Genomic DNA, 20,346 nt, shown 5'->3' on the forward strand with positions numbered 1-20,346 from the left:
ATGAGTTAAGGTGCATCTTATCCTCTCATCCCTTCCTCCATGGAACTAATTCTAAGTATGGAAGGCCATTCAATGCCACCATTTATGACAAAACCTCCTTCATCTTCCTATAAATTTACCACTCATCTAAGTGATCAGGGGCTGGATTATGTTGAATCGCAAGGAGATAATGTTGCTATGAGATTTAGCTTTCAAGCAAGTATTGTAATGCTACAAGTTTATCATGCTTTTGATGTGATGTGGATGGGATCCAAGACGGAGGAATGGCTTTGAATCAGACACAAATGGTTGTAATTCCTTCTTCTATTCAATAAAGTGTTTGATCCTTTCTCCCATATGTTTGTATTGTCTTATAATGCTTATATGTGTGAAATGTATCTGATTCCATTCACATATATTCAATATATCTTTTTCTTTGATTGATACTTTGTTTTCTGTTGTGTTTACAGGTACTTCTTAAGCATATTAAGTACGGGAAGGAGCGACATGATCGATACAAGGGAGACGAGAGGAAAGAGGGACTACAAGTAGGTCTTCTCATCTTATCATCTTATCTATTTCTTATAGGAAAATACTAAAACACTTTAAACTGTTGTTCTAGATATGGCTACTTATCTAGGGAATTAGTATTTATCCATAGATACCAAATTCTCCAAAACACAGATGAAAGGTTGTACTTTTCTTCAACTTGGTGTCCATCAAGTTCCATAGACTTGACCAAAAATTCCCAACAAATCAAGAATCACGATCACTTACAATAGAAGTAGGCAATCCAAAATGAACCCATACATTTTGAAATAAAAGTTGATTTGATTGTTCAGCTGTAATTTGCTTTTTACAAGGCATTAATATGCACATCTTGTTGAACATATCCACAACTACATACAAATAATCATGACTTTTCCTTGATAAAGGAAGAGCTCCTACAAAATCCATAGAAACACTTTCCCATGGTCATGAAGGAACTTGAAGTGGTGTGTACAATCCTAGTTTCCTATTACTAGGCTTACTGACTGCACACAATGAACAACCTTTGATAAAATGTGACACAATTTCAATCATATGAGGCCAATAAAAATACCTCTGAAGAGTTTGCCACTATTTTACTTACACCGAATGTCAATAAGAGAAGTGTGTGCTTCCCTTGTGACATTTACTCTCTCTCCCTGTGGAACACAGTTTTTCCAAATGATACAATAGATTATCATGTACATGGTAGTCTAATCAACTTGGTGGCCTTGACTCAAGTTTAAATATACCTCTTGAAAGTCAACATCATGTGCGTTTTTTTCAACATAACTTTCGGGCATAACAGAATGGTTCTTGAGTAGAATGGCTACATTAATAATTGTTCTAGAAATAATATCAGCAATTATGTTATAAATACCTTTCTTGTACCTAATTACCAAGTGGAATTGCTGTAAAAATCCCATCTAACGAAAGTGCCTTGACTGCTGCAATTTAGTTTGAGATTGCAGATATTGCAGAGGCTGATGATCGATGTGAATAATGGTTTCTTTTCCCATCAAGTAATCCTTCCGTTTCTTCACACTTTGTACCAATGCATAAAGCTCTTTATCATATGTAGGATAGTTAATAACAATACCATTAAACATCTCAGAATGAAATGAAATGGGCTTACCATGTTGTAAAAGGACTATACGCATGGCGTAGTCACTTGCATTTGTTTGTATTTCAAAGGGTTGTTTCAAATTCGGCAATCCTAAAACTGGGGTTGAACTCATCTTTTGTTTCAAAGCATCAAATGCTTTTTTTTGTTTGTCTCCCCACTAGAAGACAACCTTCACACTGGTCAAAGCATGTGGTGGAGCTGCTATGGAAGAGAAGTTAGCAATAAAATTCCTCCAGTACCACACTGCTCCCAGAAAACTCCTTACTTCTGTGACTAATGTGGGTATTGGCCAATTCACAATGACTGAAACATTAGAGGGGTCAATCTTCAGCTCACCTCTTCCAACTATATGGCCCAAATACACTAAGGAAGTTTTCCCAAATTCACATTTAGACATCTTCATAAATAACTATTATTTTCTCATGATATCCAAAAATTTCCTCACATGCTTAACATGCTCTTCTCGTGATTTTTTGAATATCAAAATATTATTTAAATATAAAATTACACACTCATCAAGAAATGATCTTAAAACATCATTCATAACTCTCATGAATGTATCTGGAGCATTGCAAAGACTGAAATGCATAACCAGCCACTCAAACAATCTCTGTTTGGTTTTAAAAGCAGTCTTCCAAATATCTTCCTCAACTATTCTTACTTGATGATATCCACTTCTCAAGTGTAATTTAGTGAAATATTTTGCATTTTTCAACTAATCTAACAAATCGTCTATTGTGGGCAATGGGTATTGATTCCTTTTTGTAATCTTATTCAAAGCTCGATAATCTACTCACATTTGCTAGGTTCCATCTTGCTTGAGTACCAATACAATTGGTGAACCACATGGCGAAGTCGAGGGACAAATTACAACTTCATCCAATAATTCCTGGACTTGTTTCTTAATTTCTAAACTTTCCAGAATTGACATTCGATACATACCGATGTTTGGGAGTGGACATGTCTGTTGTAGCTAAATCTCATGCTGAATTCCTCTTTTTGGTGGCAATCCTTTTGGTTCTTGAAACATGTCTCCATATTGATTGACCACATCAACCAATTCATCTTTCAGCTTCAAATCACAACTTGCAAAGGATTCCTACTCCATGTCATTCTTCTTCTTGATCATGAGGAGCACAAGACTCTTTCTAGAATTTACCAGTTGTTTCATCTTCCCTGCGCTTGTAAAGATAGATTAAGTCTCCTGCGATGGGATCTCACAATGTGCTCCACTCTGTCTTTGAACAAATGATATTTTTTCTCAAATCTGTGGAAAACAACTTTCCTGTCATACAGATATGGGCTTCCCAACACAATCCTAGAAATATCCAATGGCACAATGTCTAATTTGACTTCATCAATGAAATTGGCGGTGATTGCAAACCTGAAAATGCATTTATGTGTGACTTGCAAATTGGCATCCTTGGTCATCCAACCCAATGGATACAGTTTATGATGAGCCACAGTTTCCAGATTCAACTTCTTGACCAAGTGTGTATAAATTAAATTTTCTTGAGATCCACTGCCAAAAAGCGTATCAATCTTGGTTTGTTTGGAAATAACTCTGATATGGAACAACTTAATTTTTTTTTCCTCATTTGAAGCGTTATTGGAGTTATTTGTTGCACTGGTGCTTGCCACAGATTCCTCTTTGCTTTCTTTTCCTTTAGTGACCGTGGTTACAATCTTTTCTTCATCACATGAGTCAGAACCTGAGTCTTGTTGTGTAGCAGTGTTTGTCCTATGTTTCCCTTTATTGTTAAATTTCTTTGGTATTAATTCTAAATGAAGCTTCCAGCAATGCGCTTCATCATGAGCCTCTTTGGAACAATTCTTGCACATGGGTTTCTCCCCTTCTTTCTTAACAAAAACATTTTTCTTCTCCTTTCCCTTAAATTTCTCCCTGTTAGTGTCAGTCTTTGCAACCTTCCTCTAGTGATAAAACTTGCTCTACAAAGTGTTTTTAAGGTGTCAAGGTCAAATTTTGTCATTTCAGTGAGTCTTCAAGCAAACTTTGGTCACTAGGTACCAGGTCTAGGGTTTGCTTTTACTCCTGTCAAATTTATCCAAATGTCAGTCTATGTCACCGTTCAGCTGAGTGTACCATCATTCAGAGGCTTTTCATTATCATGTCAAATTCCACTGAGTCATTTTACACCTTATTCCGCTTCAATTGCGCCTAGGTAAGGTCATTTCCCTCTCCTAGGGTTTTTAAGGAAATTTCTCTTGGACGGTCAAATCATCGGCAAAACTTGTATCCTGATGTTCATACACCTTCCCCTATCCTTAAATTACCTTATCAAACACTTCCCATCATTGAGATCCCCCAAATTCCTCATTTTCGCACAAACCCTAGTTTCTTGCTACAACCTGGCAATTTTCTAGGTTGGACCTTTGTTTTGCCTCTTTGGACCCCTTCCCCTCACTCAATCTTTGAAATTACACTTTCCCTTTCTTCTTAACATCCCTCCCTACTTCCAAGAATTTTCCCAAGAATTTAGAAGCCGCTTATCCCCTTCATTTCGCTTCATTTCGACAAATCCCTTGTTCCACACATCAGGATAGGTTTCACTCAAATGATATTCCTGAGCAATAAAAGATGAATTTTTGAAAACTGAGAGACTTTTTTGTCCAACACAAGCCAAGGAAGAAAAACCTCCTTCACTTTTTACACAGGTGTCATGGTTTTAGAGAAATGTCAAAAATACAATCGTCTCATGAGAATTGATGCACCTCTGAAGTGACCTTGGGAAAATCAAGTTTTATCCTAGCTTGGTTGGTCAAATGACTTGGTTGAGGATTCTAATGATATCTCGACATGGAGCTCTTTCCAATGAGCTATCATGAGCTCAATTTTGAGTTGAGGAAGGCATTCAAACGTTTACTGTAACAGCACTCTGCCTTTAGGTAGCCTCATTTGGAACATTTTGACCAGTCTTGGGAGATTTGATTTTTGATAGGGAAAATGAACTCCAAATTAAAAAATTCCAATTGGGTTGGAAATTAAACTCAAATACCTTTCCAACGAGCTATCTTTCACCTAATTTGGACACCGGTAAGGCATCCAAAAGTCACTTGGAAAAGGGCGCGATGCACATAGAGAGCGCGGCGCACTGTGAGAAAATTTCCAGTGTAAATTTACACTGGCGCGGCGCACATGGAAGGCGCGGTGCATAGAGCTGCCAAGGCTGATTTTACTTAGAATTTGCAACCAATTGTCTTCAATCCCTTGAATTTTCCAGGTGGGTTCAATCTCTCAGTGTTTCATCCATTTTTATGTTAGTATGATGATAGTTCATGGCGGCTTATGGTTGCACAAAAACTCTTAAACACTACCACCTAAAAACACCAAAGCCATTGTTGCTAGGGTTGCAAAATTGTGGTGTTGATGCCAAGGCTCCTATTTCACCTCTCATCTTTTCCCTCCTCTCCATTTTTCCCTATCCTCCCTTTCTCATTTTTCCTATTATCCCTACCCTAAAACACTACCAAACCCTATTCTCTTTCCCCTCCTCTTATTTGTCAAATATACACCCCAAAACCCTACCTTATCAAAACCCCAAAACCCTACCCTATAAAATCCCCAAACCATCCTATATATCCCTAAACAAAACTTCTCCCCATGACCCCTATTCCCATGATATTATCCCCCTCCTAACACTCCCTTTTTTCATTGTTCCCCTTGGTGGCAGATATCACAAAAACAACACCCAGCTTCACCATCATCAAAGGGAAGCCTAAGTACAGTACATAAATAGTAGTCATGGCATCTGAGGGTTCATCAAAGTATGAGGTGGAAACTCACAGTGATACAGCTTCAGGAGAACAAGCCCCCAAGAGACATCACAAGAGTGGCAAACATGTCAGGGATGAGCCAAACACCCTCACTGAATTGCAGGCATGCCCTCTTTCTATGTCATGTTTCCAGCACCTAGCATGTTTTGAATTTTGTCAAAGGGTGGCTAATGTTAGAGTTCATCATGAGTTGGCCCGTTTTTTTGTGCTTCATCTACATGAAGGTTAGTCTATCTTGGCCGGGGTCACCTTCACATTGACACCCGAAACTATCTCAGTGGCAACATGCATACCAAATGTTGGAGAACAGTGGCATAAGAAGAAGAAGGTGGATAGGCAATACTATGAGCCTTACCTTAAGGCTAGTTATTTGAGGCAGCTCACAAGAGTCTTCCCATTCAGATATTTGAAATATGAGTATGCTCCGCTCATGAAATTGATCATGAAGTACTTCAGTTGTGAGGGGAGGTTCTCTCGCCTATATGCCTATCACATCAGGTTTCTCATGCACTTTACCAGGGTGCGGATGATGAAACTCCCATTTTTCATTTGCAGGAACATAGAGAGGAAGAACAATTTCATGCAGCATAAGACCCCTCAGCAGCAGCTTAAGAGTGTTTATCACTTGGATCTTATCGGATTTTGGTGGATCATCAGTTGGGATTGCAGGGCATTGCTTGGGAGGACTTCATCTCCTGTGACTTCTTCAGCACTCAACAAGTAGTATCAGAGGCAGAGCATGAGATAAGTGGCCCTTCTCATCAGTATGAGTGCCATGAGACTGCTACTATGCCAGTATTCATCACCTATCAGAGAGGCAGTAGACAGTTGTTTGCAGCGGCAAAGCGAGTGTTATCTCCACCCGGGGTGGAAGGGGCCTTGCTTCCTACATCGACGACACAGGAACAGGACAGAGGTAAGGAGCCAATGCATGATGAGGGGCCTTCAAGTGAGCAATCAGGTGAACGAGAGACAAAATTCGTTCTCCTTCATGATGATGAGACAGATACAGAACCGACAAATGCAAAGCTTAGAGAGATCATCCAGGAGTAGCAATCAGAGATTGAGGCCTTATCCCTTGACTTGGAGAGGGCTAAGTGGAACATGAAATACCTGGAGAAGAGGAACAAACAGCTGGAGGATCAGTAGGCGATTATGGAGCTACAAAACATTTGTGATCATCGCCAAGCTGCACAAAGGAGAAGAGTTGAGCTCACATCATTGGAGAAAGAGATTAATGAGTATCGGGAGGCCAATCTCGAGAGAATTAACATGCACTTGGAGAGGCTGTTGGACAAGGCTGAAAAGGACCATGCCTTACTGAGACACATGGCCTTCCATTACAGGGCACGAAATATGAGTGCAAAGGCCCGGATAAAGAGCTTGAAGGCAAAATTGAGCAAAGCAACAAAAGAGGCAAAAGAGGCAAAAGAGCAAGATTGGCTTCGAATCTTGGCTGAAGCTTCCTTGGCACAACATAGCACTTCATAGAGGACCTACAACCCAAATTTCAAGAAATTTGGGGAAATTTTGGTCACATGACAAATTTTTGGGCAAAACAGAGGTTTTTTCTCCCTGTGTGGCGCGGCGCTAAAAATTGGGAGCTCCAAATGAAGAATGGTTTGCATTTTTGGATTTAGCATGAAAAATCACGACTACTGGTGCTTGGACAATAAATTTGGGCAAGATCTGAATCTCCAGGAGGTCAAAAACACCCAAAAAATGACCTCTTTGCCCCTATTTTGACACACAGGAAGCAGGCTTGGGAGAATGAAGATTTGGAGCGGAAAATGAGCACCAAATTCAGAAATTACACTTGAGTTGGAAATTAGACAGGATAGGCTTTCCAACAAGCACACTTGGGCACATTTTGGACTCCTGCAAGTGTCTCAAAACAGGCTCCAAAGTGGCGTGGCGCACATAGAAAATGGCGCGACGCATACATGAAAAAAGCCCAATTTTACCTCCGTTTCGCGAATTTTCGATTCGCGACTTCTCCAAGTGGGCCCGCTCATCTACATTTCAGTTTTTTCGCACCTAATGTGGCATTTAAATAATTTTCACTCTAGATTGGCTTCTATCCAAGTGGCAAAGGAAGGCAAACGGTCACCCAAGCCATTTGTCATGTTTGTAATGCTACACCTGTAGCTAATGGTTGGCTTTCCACTTCCATTTTGTAATGATTCGAGTAACTCCTCAACCCATAGGTGTTCTATCTCTTCATGGCACATTCTATGTATTGCATGAAAATTATTTGCAAAGGCTTGGTTGGCTTGTAACTTCTGGGAGACTGTGGGAAATAAACTCTATTTCTTCACTGTATATTTTTGACAGAGAATTAATGAAAGGCAGCGGCTCTGTTTCATGAGATTCATGTGGTTGAGTGTAGTAAATGTGTCTCTTATGTTTCATATGTATTTTGTAATGTTCACAGTTTAATTCATATTCCTTTCCAGTGAAATTTTCTGAGTTAGATAAGGTGGAATTCAATTTTATTGCTCTGTCTGTGGGAAAATTTCATGTTCAGTGTTCTTCTTCTGTTGAAAAGGATTCATGTACTTATGCCCTTTTCACTCTCCTAAGCAATCTCTCCATTCCGCAGTATTTCGAACTAAATTGCTACACTTTCCGCCTGTCCTGCCTCACAGAGTAATCTGTGCCTTTGTATTAAATTCTCTATTTATTGTTGTCCGTCGCTCCCATAACGTCCCAGAAGCTCAGTCATTCATAAAAATTGTTTCTTGTATCCATATTCACTTACTAGCCTAAGACAAATATTTCACTGTAAGTCATCTCAGACCATTTCATTTATCCATTCACTGAGCGTGACTCGGAGAGAGCCTTCTCCTGTTTTGGTAGGGCTAGCTACCAGACTGAGCGTGGTTTGTGGTTACCCTGAATTTTGCCTTCCTTCAACCTAGGGTAGATTTAGGTGCTCACATAGTGGCGACTCCACTAGGGAAGAAAATGGTTTGCTTGAAGATTGTTTTTCCCAATACACATCTCAAGTTCAGAGCTGATTGTTGATGGTGAACAATGATCAGACATAAGAAGACGGCTGAAATCCTTCACCTGGCGACTCCTTTCACTGAATAATCCAGCAACCGGTGCTTCATGGTGACTCCACTGCAGAGGGATCAGTAGCTTTGAGATTTTTTTTAAATGGAGCGGATTGCAAGAAGATACGCTCCCATGAGCCGAGATCACATTCCAGGCTTTCCAAATAAGATTCCGAAAGTAGATTGGTCAAGGAATTTGCCTACGTTTAAAGATGATGGTAAGAAGGACGCTACTTTACATCTAGTTTGATTTCACATGCATATTCGCAAGTTGAAGCTTGATTTTCCTGAAGATTGCTTAATGAAGATATTCATGGCCACTCTAGAAGGTGAAGCCCAATCTTGGTATGAAAGTTTGCCACCTGCTTGTATTTACTGTTTAAAGGATTTTGATGCCATGTTCATTGAAAGATATAAAGACTCTTATCCATCATTAAATCTAGTTCATGACTGTTGCAAACATGCTTCTACTTTTATTGAAAGCCTTGAAAAATACTATGAGGATGATAATTTTATGGATGATGAGATCATGGAAGCCCTGGATGAAAATCCCTTTCAGCAGTGTAAAGACGATCATGAAAATTTGCAGCATGATCAAGATTGTAGTACATTGGAAGAGGAAAGAATTTTGCATCTTGACAGTCAACAAGAATTACATGAAATGGATCAGCAGATGAGGAATATTTATATACACCTTCACTTGAAATTAATGAAGACAATCATTGTTTGAGCGAAAGGAAACAAAAGGTCTTATCTCCTTTGTTTGAAGATGAGATAGGTCAACTCTTGCACGGTTATGTTCCAGCTCAAGCTAAAGCGGATTTGCAGTGCACACATGGTCAAGAAAGTGTTCGTGAAACTTCTTCCTCTTTTGAAAAGGATGACAGTCCGGTGAACAACTTTATAGATCAGCAGGTTGAAGAATTCCATATGGCTGAAAGTGATGAAAGAAAAAGTGTCATTTCAGATCTATCCATAGAAGAAGACAACATGCAGGGAAGTCCAGTTCTACTTTCAGAATGTGATAACGTTAAGTCAACCGTTTTAGATCCAGATTCAGATTATGGTGACCAAGAAAACCTTGTACTAAGTCCCATGAAAAAGAACTCTACTGCTGAAATCATCTGGGATGAAGAAGACAGAGTTTTGGATCCAAATGTTCTCATGTCATCAAAACACAGTCTTCATGAAGAGGTAATCCAGTTAGTTCATGAACAGCAGGATGAGAATTTTGTTCAAGTAAGTGAAAAAGGTTCCTTGGATGAATCGTTGGTAGATGCTAGAAATGTCATGCTTGGGTTTCAAGAATCATTCGAAGTTTCTTTTCTCATGATTGATGAATGCAAAGACAATCTGGCTATCATATCATATGAAGGTGATCTGCAATACATTCAGGCTACCGAAGAGCAGAACATTCAGGATTGTCTTTCAGACTCTTCCTCATATGTCTCATGTTTTGAAATGTTCTTTGAAGAGGAAATCTGCTCACCTATTTGTTCAGAATTTTTTGAAGACCAAGAGCATACTCTTATTTATGAAGAAAGACTAGAATCAAGAGAAAAAGATACCTTGTTTTTTCAGCAGGAGGAAAGACTTCATGTTTTCAGGATCCAATGGCAAATTTGTTGCAGTCAGTAATGAAGGTGATTATTGCAGTATTCAGTGATGAAGGGGATCATGGTCAATTATGTTTTTTTAGGCCCAGTTACCAGTATCTGTTGTTAACCAGAAGATCTGATCTGGAGAATCAATCAAGGAGGCATCTACTTGATTGGTTACATTGGAAGACACATTACACATGATTGTACATATTGCATTAGTACACAGGTAGCTGTCATCATGATTTGAAACCCTCGAATCTTGATGGACTGCTGCCATTGAATAAGTTTTTCCAGTTCTTGTTTTAGTTAAGTCAGTCATGAGTCATTTCCTTTTGCATTGAGTCAATTTTTTTCAGTCATGTTGGTTTCATAATTAAGTCATTTTAAGTCAAGTTTTAGTCAATAAATGAGTCAAAGTCTTGTGTTGTTTGTCGGAATAATGGACTCCATAGCCCAATGGATGAAGGCACTGACTAGCTCTTCCAGAGATTTGTTGTTCTTGGCACCTCCACGGAGCTACCATCCCCCATTGGAGCCAATGTTAGTGTCAGTATTTGAAGCCTTCCTCCAGTGATCAAACTTGCTCTTACAAAGTGATTTTAAGGTGTCAAGGTCAAATTTTGTCATTTCAGTGAGTCTTCAAGCAAAATTTGGTCACTAGGTACTAGGTCTAGGGTTTGCTTTTACTCCTGTCAAAGTTGTCCAAATGTCAGTCCATGTCACCGTTCAGCTGAGTGTACCATCATTCAGAGGGTTTTCATTATCATGTCAAGTTCCACTGGGTCATTTTACACCTTATTCATGCTTCAGTTGCACCTAGGTAAGGTCATTTCCCTCTCCTAGGGTTTTGAAGGCAATTTCTCTTGGACGGTCAAATCATCAGCAAAACTTGTATTCTGATGTTCATACACCTTCCCCTATCCTTAAAGTACCTTATCAAACACTTCCCATCACTGAGATCCCCCAAATTCCTCATTTTCTTACAAACCCTAGTTTCTTGCTACAACTTGGCAATTTTCTAGGTTGGACCTATGTTTTGCCTTTTTGGACCCCTTCCCCTCACTCAATCTTTGAAATTACACTTTCCCCTGCTTCTTGACATCCCTCCCTACTTCCAAGAATTTTCCCAAGAATTTAGAAGCCGCTTATCCCCTTCATTTCGCTTCATTTCGACAAATCCCTTGTTCCACACATCGGGATAGGTTTCACTCAAATGATGTTTCTGAGCAATAAAAGATGAATTTTTTAAAACTGAGAGAGGTTTTTGTCCAAAATAGGCCAAGGAAGAAAACCCTCCTTCACGTTTTACACAGGTGTCATGGTTTTAGAGAAATGTCAAAAATACAATCGCCTCGGGAGAATTGATGCACCTCTAAAGTGACCTTGGGAAAATCAAGTTTTCTCCTAGCTTGGTTGGTCAAATGACTTTTTTGATGAGTCAAATGATAACTAGACATAGATATCTTTCAAATTATCTATCATGAACTCAATTTCGAGTTGAATAAGGCATTCAAAAGTTGACTGTAACAACACTCTGCCTTTAGGCAGCCTCATTTGGCACATTTTGACCAGTCTTGGAAGATTTGATTTTTGGCAGGGAAAATGAACTCAAAATTGAAAAATTCTAGTTGTGTTGGAAATTAGACTCAAATAAATTTCCAACGAGCTATCTTGCGCCCAATTTGGACACCGAGAAGGCCTCCAAACGTCACCTGGAAAAGGGTGTGATGCACATAAAGAGTGCAGCGCACTGGGAGAAAATTTCCAGTGTAAATTTACACTGGCGCGACGCACATGGAAGGCGCGGCGCATAGAGCTGCCAAGGCTGATTTTGCTTAGAATTTGCAACCAATTGCCTTCAATCCCTTGAATTTTCCAGGTGGGATCAATCTCTCAGTGTTTCATCCATTTTTATGTTAGTATGAAGATAGTTCATGGCAGCTTATGGTTGCACAAAAACTCTTAAACCCTACCACCTAAAAACAACAAAGCCATTGTTGCTAGGGTTGAAAAATTGTGGTGTTGATGCCAAGGCTCCTCTTTCACCTCTCATCTTTTACCTCCTCTCCATTTTTCCCTATCCTCCCTTTCTCATTTTTCCTATTATCCCTACCCTAAAACACTACCAAACCCTATTTCCCCTCCTCTTATTTGTCAAATATACACCCCAAAACCCTACCTTATCAAAACCCCAAAACACTATCCTATCAAATCCCCAAACTCTCCTATATATCCCTAAACAAAACTTCTCCCCATGACCCTTATTCCCATCATATTATCCCCCTCCTAACACTCCCTTTTTTCATTGTTCCCCTTGGTGGCAGATATCACAAAAACAACACCCAACTTCACCATCATCAAAGGGCAGCCTAAGTACAGTACATAAACAACAGTCATGGCATCTGAGGGTTCATTAGAGTATGAGGTGGAAACTCACTGTGATACAGCTTCAGGAGAACAGGCCCCCAGGAGACATCACAAGAGTGGAAAACATGTCAAGGATGAGCCAAACACCCTCACTGAATTGCAGGCATGCCCTCTTGCTATGTCATGTTTCCAGCACTAGCATGTTTTGAATTTTGGCAAAGGGTGGCTAATGTTAGAGTTCATCATGAGTTGGCCCGTCTTTTTTTGCTTCATCTACATGGAGGTCAGTCTATCTTGGTCGGGGTCACCTTCACATTGACACCCGAAACTATCTCAGCGACAACAGGCATACCAAATGTTGGATAACAGTGGCATAAGAAGAAGAAGGAGGATAGGCAATACTATGAGCCTTACATTAAGGCTAGTTGTTTGAGGCAGCTCACAAGAGTCTTCCCATTCAGATATTTGAAAGATGAGTATGCTCCGCTCATGAAATTGATCATGAAGTACTTCAGTTGTGAGAGCAGGTTCTCTCGCCTATATGCCTACCACATCAGGTTGCTCATGCACTTTACCAGGGTTCGGATGATGAACCTCCCATTTTTCATTTGTAGGAACATAGAGAGGATGAACAATTTCATGCAGCATAAGACCCCTCAGCAGCAGCTTAACAATGTTTATCACTTTGCTCTTATCCAGATTTTGGTGGATCATCAGTTGGGATTGCAGAGCATTGCTTGGGAGGACTTCCTCTCTCGTGACTTCTTCAGCACTCCACAGGTAGTATCAGAGGCAGAGCATGAGATAGGTGGCCCTTCTCATCAGTATGAGCACCATGAAACTGCTACTATGCCAGTATTCATCACCTATCAGAGAGGCAATAGACAGTTTTTTGCAGCGACAAAGCGAGTGTTATCTCCACCCGTGGTTGAAGGGGCCTCGCTTCCTACATCGATGACACAGGAACAGGACAGAGGTAAGGAGCCAATGCATGTTATTCTCTTAACCTGCAAAATGATACCCAAATATAGAATATGCGAAGAAAAGATACCCAGAACACAGAATAGCAATGATTTTATTATTCAGAGAATAATGTTCACTTGCCTCTTCGAGGGGGCAACCTCCAATAGAGCAGAGCTCGATTACAAAATAAGACATGATACTCCTCGCAGGGAGTCTCTATCCTTTATATATGACTCATACATGCAATACCACGGGCCAATACCGTGGGTTTTATTAATACCATCTATCTAATACTACGACCCATTTGCAACTAACTGTGGTCCCGTCATTGATTGCGGGTTAACCACTTACAAATATTAATATGGGCTTTATTGACTCTTGACTATGACGTGATCCCATGACATAAATAAGGGGTTTAGGTTGGGACCCTAACATGCCCTCCCCCTTAAGACTAGCCTTGTCCTCAAGGCTGAAGCTGCGGAAACTGCTGAAGAATAGTGGCTAGTTCCCAAGTTGCATCTTCCGGAGAGGTGTCTTTCCATTTGACGAGGACTTCCTTAATCATGTGGCCGCGCAGGTGATTGTCTCTTGTGTCTAGAACCTGTTCGGGTTGAAGCCAGATTGGCCCTTCTTCGTCCAATTCAGGTAAACTGGTTTGAACTCGGCAATTGTTCCCGATCACTTTCTTGAGGCACGATACATGGAAAACTGGATGGATTTTTGCAGTAGGTGGCAAAGCCAACTTGTAAGCCACTTCTCCAATGCACTGAAGTACTTGGTATGGTCCGTAGAATTTTGGAGATAGCTTCTGACAACCCTTGTCTTTGAGTGATGTTTTCTTATATGGTTGCAGCCTCAAAAAGACGTGATCCCCTTCTTGAAATTGGCGCTCTGAGCGATGCTGGTCTACCTGTTGCTTCATGCGGTTCTGAGCTTGATGAAGATTCTCTCTAAGATGGGCAAGCATGGTTGCGCGGTGTTGTAGGAGTTGATCCACTGCTTGTACTTTGGAGCACCCCTTGAGATAAGAAGTAGGGGAAGGCAGAAGTTGACCATATACTGCTTCATAGGGAGTCATTTTGGTGGTGGCATGATAGATGGTGTTATACCACCATTCAGCCAGAGGTAACCACTGTACCCAAAGGTGTTGCTTTTCTGAAGTGAAACACCTAAGGTAGGTTTCTAGACATTTGTTGACGGCTTCAGTTTGACCATTTGTTTGCAGATGATAGGAAGTACTGAGTTTTAGTTGAGTGCCTTGTATCCTGAAGAGTTCCTGCCAAAAATTACTGGTGAAGATCGGGTCGCGATCGGACACAATAGAAGTGGGCATGCCATGCAATTTGAAAATCTGATCCATGAAATTTTGAGCGACCAAAGTTGGTGTAAATGGGTGAGGTAAGGCGCAGAAATGAGCATATTTCGATAGTCGGTCCACAACCACCATGATGACTGACTTATTGCCGGACTTTGGAAGACCTGTAATGAAATCCATAGAAACTTCCGTCCAAATTGATGTCGGAATGGGCAATGGTTGTAATGTGCCTGGTGTGTTGACGGTTTCCCCTTTGTGGCGTTGACAGACATCACATTCTGCTACAAAAGTAAGGATGTCCTTTTTCATGCCTGCCCAAAAAAATGATCTTCTGGTGCGAGCATACGTCTTCTGAAAGCCCGAATGTCCTGTAATGGGCGATGAGTGCAATTCTGCCAAAATGCGACTTTTGAGGGTGGATGTTGGTGAGATTACGACTCTGTCCCTGTAGCGAAGAATATCATCCTGCCACGAGTAGCCCTTGGTGGAATTTGGATCTACCTGCAATTGAGAAATGAGTTGGGATAGCTCGAGGTGTGAAAACCATTCCTTGCGAGCCTCTTCAATCCAGTCTGGAATGGGGAGGGAAATTGCGAGCAGAGTACTTTCTTCCTCAAATTGGCGAGATAATGCATCTGCTACACTATTGTCTTTCCCTTTCTTGTAAATGATCTCATAATCATATCCCAGCATTTTGGCGAGCCATTTATTTTGTTGTGGGGAGGATAGGCGTTGCTCCAAAAAATATTTAAGACTGTGATGATCTGTGCGGATTTGGAAACGTCGCCCCAATAAGTAAGGTCGCCAGGTCTCGACGGCATGTAAGATGGCCATCATTTCTTTTTCGTAGGTAGATTGGCCAAAATTCCTCCCACTTAGTTGTTGGCTTGTGAAGGCCAACGGTCGCCCTTCCTGCATTAAGACCGCCCCAATACCGGTCCCCGAAGCATCACATTCAATGACAAAGGATTTGGTGAAGTCAGGTAGTGCTAAGACTGGAGTGGAACACATGGCATTTTTTAGAGCGGTAAATGCCTGTTGTGCTTCCTCATTCCAGAAGAAGGAATTTTTCTTTAGGAGTTGAGTGAGGGGCTTCGCTATGCGGCCATAGTTGCAGACAAATTTACGATAATAGCCTGTGAGACCTAAAAATCCTCTCAAGCTCTTCAAGGTCTTAGGTTGAGGCCATTCTTGCATTGCCTGGATCTTTTTGGGGTCCACCTTGACACCTTCACGCCCCACAATTTGGCCCAAATACTCAACTTCTTCCATGCCAAATGAACACTTGGACATCTTGGCAAATAATTTATGCTTACGGAGCAGGTGTAAGAGTAGATCTACATGCTGAAGATGTGCAGCCCAAGTGCCACTATAGATGAGGATGTCATCGAAGAAGACAAGGACAAATTTCCTGAGATATGGTTTGAGAATGTGATTCATAAGGCTCTGAAAAGTAGAGGGGGCATTACAAAGACCAAATGGCATGACCAGGAACTCATAATGGCCTTCATGAGTTCGGAAAGCAGTCTTGGGAATGTCAACTTCCTTCATGCGAATTTGGTGGTAGCCTGAGCGAAGATCCAGCTTAGTGAAGAATTGAGCCCCATTGAGTTCATCCAGCAAATCGTCAACCACCGGAATGGAAACTTTATCTTTGACTGTCAACTTATTGAGGGCCCTGAAGTCAGGACACATCCGCCACTCCCCATCTTTCTTGAGCACCATGACCACTGGGGATGAATAAGGACTAATGCTGGGACGAATGTCACCTGCTTCCAAAAGTTCCTTGATTATTTTTTCTATTTCATTCTTTTGGGTGAACGGATATCTGTATGGCCGCACATTTGGGGGTTGGGCCCCTGGAACCAAGGTGATGCTATGATCATGTTCCCCTCGTGAGGGTGGAAGCTCATGAGGCTTGTCAAAGACCGGCAGATGGTTATTTAAAATCTGTTGCATCTCAGGATGAATTGGCAGAGACTTGGTTTCGACGACCTGGATGGCATTAAATTTAGCTACCACTCCATGATTGCCCTTTTTTAACAATTTTTCCATCCGATGTGAGCTGATGATAGAGGGGGCTCCCGCCTGGAGTCCACGGAGGGTATGCGTGTAGTTGTTCTGCTTAAAACTCATATATAACTCCTGGAAATCCATTGTGATTGGCCCAAGAGTGCGGAGCCATTCAGTGCCGAGGACAATGTCGCAACCCCCGATGTGTATGGAAAACATGTGGGTTTTCAACTGATAATCCCCCATTTGAAGTTTGACATTTTCACAGCGGCCTTCACATTTCATTGTGCCCCCATCCGCAATTTGGACTTGGAAGTTAGAAACTGCTCGTACAAAACAATGCACTGCTTCTGCGACTTTTTGATGGATGAAATTATGGGTACTTCCACTATCAATCAAGACTACTACTGGGCGATGTTTAAGAAAACCCCTGATTTTGAGAGTTTGAGGGGAAGAAATCCTTGCCAACGCATGCAGCGAAATAACTGGTTCGTTAGAGACATTCTCCTTCTGGTTGTCTTCTTCTAGCGCCTCATGTTCCTCAAGTGGTGGATCTTCCTCTGTTGAGCTGTAGTCAGTGGCATCTCTTTGAAAATATTTGGGCTCCTTGCATTTATGATCTGGGGAGTATTTTTCATCACAGTAGTAACATAGTCCTTGCTTCCTTCTTTCGGCCATTTCCACAGGTGACACCTTTTGGACCTTAAGTGTTTGAGTCGTGTTGTGAGCCTGTGGGGGACGACCTTTAGTGGGGAAATTTGGGCGACTGTATTGGGCTGCTAATGCACGTTCCACGTTACGGGCTACCTTGCAAGCCTCTGTCCAAGTGGGAGGGTGGTGCAGTAAGACTTGAGCTTTGATGGCTTCTTTAATACCACTGATAAAACATTCCGTGTAGAACACATCTGAGAGACCCCAAGTGTGGAAGGCTAAGGCTTCAAAAGCTGTAATATATTCATCCACTGTACCCGTCTGTCAGAGCTTAGTAAGACGACCCAAAAAAGAGTCCTCCTGTTCAAAGCAGTCTCGAAGAGCTTTGGTGAATTGGGTCCAAGTCCTAAAAGGTCCATTGCAACATTGATGCCATTCCCACCATTGCCACCGTTCATTGTCCAAGTACATGCTCCCCAACATAAGCTTAGTCGCATCATATAAGATACGATTCAGTTTGAAATACTGCTCCATTTGTGCTATCCATGCGGATGGGTGAGAACCGTCAAATTTATGCATATCCAACTTGGGAGGTCGTTGACTGGGTGGTGGGTGGGTGTGCCAGACGTGAGGAGAGTGGCTAGACTCACCCTCATTGTATTCATTGCCATTATACGCCTCCTCATGGGCTAGCTCCTTACCCTTCGGGATTAATTGCTGGACCTGGAGACATAGTCCGGTAAGCTGATTATTGAGGGATTGCATGGCTTCTTCAAGTTTGTCCATTCTTTCATTGGCCATTGCTTGAGCTCTAGTTTCTACCATACACCAACCTAATGAAAAATTGGGACCGCCTAAAAATTTTCACTAATAATTGAATGGTACCACCGTGATCAGCTCGTCGTCCTAATTCTGATGGGCTAGATCAACAATAAGCACCCCGGAAGATCTCAGACTCGTTTTTTTTTTTTTTTTTTTTGAAAACTCCTAAAGGAGTTTTACTCCTTCCTGATCAATACTGTAGTCGCCAAATCCTCAAAATGTCCATGCGGCCAAAAGTCCTGCAAAACTTATACCTCTGTATAGGAACCCTTCACCACAACTCCGATTTGGTGGATCTGAGAGATCTGAATGGCGGATCGGATAGCTCTGGGCGGCAGAACAGACTGCTGTTGCGGATCTGCTGGATCTAATAGATCGGAATGACTGATCTGCGAACTCGAGACGGCGGGACTGATGACTGCTGCTGCTGCACCCCTTTGCACCAGCGGATTTGGAATAGATGATGTGCGATCCCCCGATAGAAAAGGGAACTATGGTCTTGAGGAGTGTCAGGTGCTACAGATCGCAATATACATAAGGGTCTGGCAGTAGTACTCGGCCCAATGTTTCAGGGCTCTAACTAAGGAGGATGGACCGTACCCTTAGCCGTACAACCCGACTACCCTATCATACGGGCGAGTAATCTCTCCGAGTGCTGTTCTTGGTGTACTGTAGCCACAAGACGGCCGACGGTTTATCTATGGCGAGGTTTCAAGGGAGCCTAGGGGGCTTCCGATATACCCAGAGGGTACGTGGAAGACAGTCCGTGCGCGGTTCTGTCTAATGCGCTACTACTCGAAGGGGTACCCACAGGGGTTACAAGGAATCCAACAGACGTGACCACCTCTTGTATTTCCTGCATGCATGCCTCCCCAAATCCGCAGGTTTATGCGCTCAACGATAGATCATGTGGTTTAAAGACACCGGAACACGTCTCTAGCCAAAAAAAAAAAAATTGCTAAGAATTGGAGATCCCACCGGCCCTGGAAATTGCTCTGATACCACTTGTTATGCTCTTAACCTGCAAAATGATACCCAAATATAGAATATGTGAAGAAAAGATACCCAGAACACAGAATAGCAATGATTTTATTATTCAGAGAATAATGTTCACTTTCCTCTTCGAGGGGGCAACCTCCAATAGAGCAGAGCTCAATTACAAAATAAGACACGATGCTCCTCGCAGGGAGTCTCTATCCTTTATATATGACTCATACATGCAATACCACGGGCCAATACCGTGGGTTTTATTAATACCATCTATCTAATACTACGGCCCATTTGCAACTAACTGTGGTCCCGTCATTAATTGCGGGTTAACCACTTACAAATATTAATATGGGCTTTATTGACTCTTGACTATGATGTGATCCCATGACATAAATAAGGGGGTTAGGGTGGGACCCTAACAATGCATGATGAGGGCCTTCAGGTGAACGAGAGACAGAATTCGTTCTCCTTCATGATGATGAGACAGATACAGAACCGACAAATGCAGATCTTAGAGAGATCATCTAGGAGCAGCAATCAGAGATTGAGGCCTTATCCTTGACTTGGAGAGGGCTAAGTGGAACATGAAATACCTGGAGTAGAGGAACAAATAGCTAGAGGATCAACAGGCGATTATGGAGCTACAAAACATTCATGAGCATCGCCAAGCTACACAAAGGAGAAGAGTTGAGCTCACATCATTGGAGAAAGAGATCAATGAGGATCGGGAGGCCAATCTCGAGAGAGTTAACATGCACTTATAGAGGCTATTGGACAAGGCCGACAGGGACCATGCCTTACTGAGACACATGGCCTTCCATTACAGGGCACGAAATATGAGTGCAAAGGCCCGAATAAAGAGCTTGAAGGCAAAATTGAGCAAAGCAACAAAAGAGGCAAAAGAGGCAAAAGAGCAAGATCGGCTTCGAATCTTGGCTGAAGCTTCCTTTGCACAGCGTAGCACTTCATAGAGGACCTCCAGCCCAAATTTCAAGAAATTTGGGGAAATCTTGGTCACATGACAAATTTTTGGGCAAAACACGGGGTTTTTCTCCCTATGTGGCGCGGCGCTAAAAATTGGGAGCTCCAAATGAAGAATGGTTTGCATTTTTGGATTCAGCATGAAAAATCACGACT

This window comes from Pinus tabuliformis, chromosome 3_1 (assembly GCF_031772625.1).
Source record: "Pinus tabuliformis cultivar Carrire ecotype Pingquan chromosome 3_1, CPIR1, whole genome shotgun sequence".
NCBI lineage: Eukaryota > Viridiplantae > Streptophyta > Pinopsida > Pinales > Pinaceae > Pinus > Pinus tabuliformis.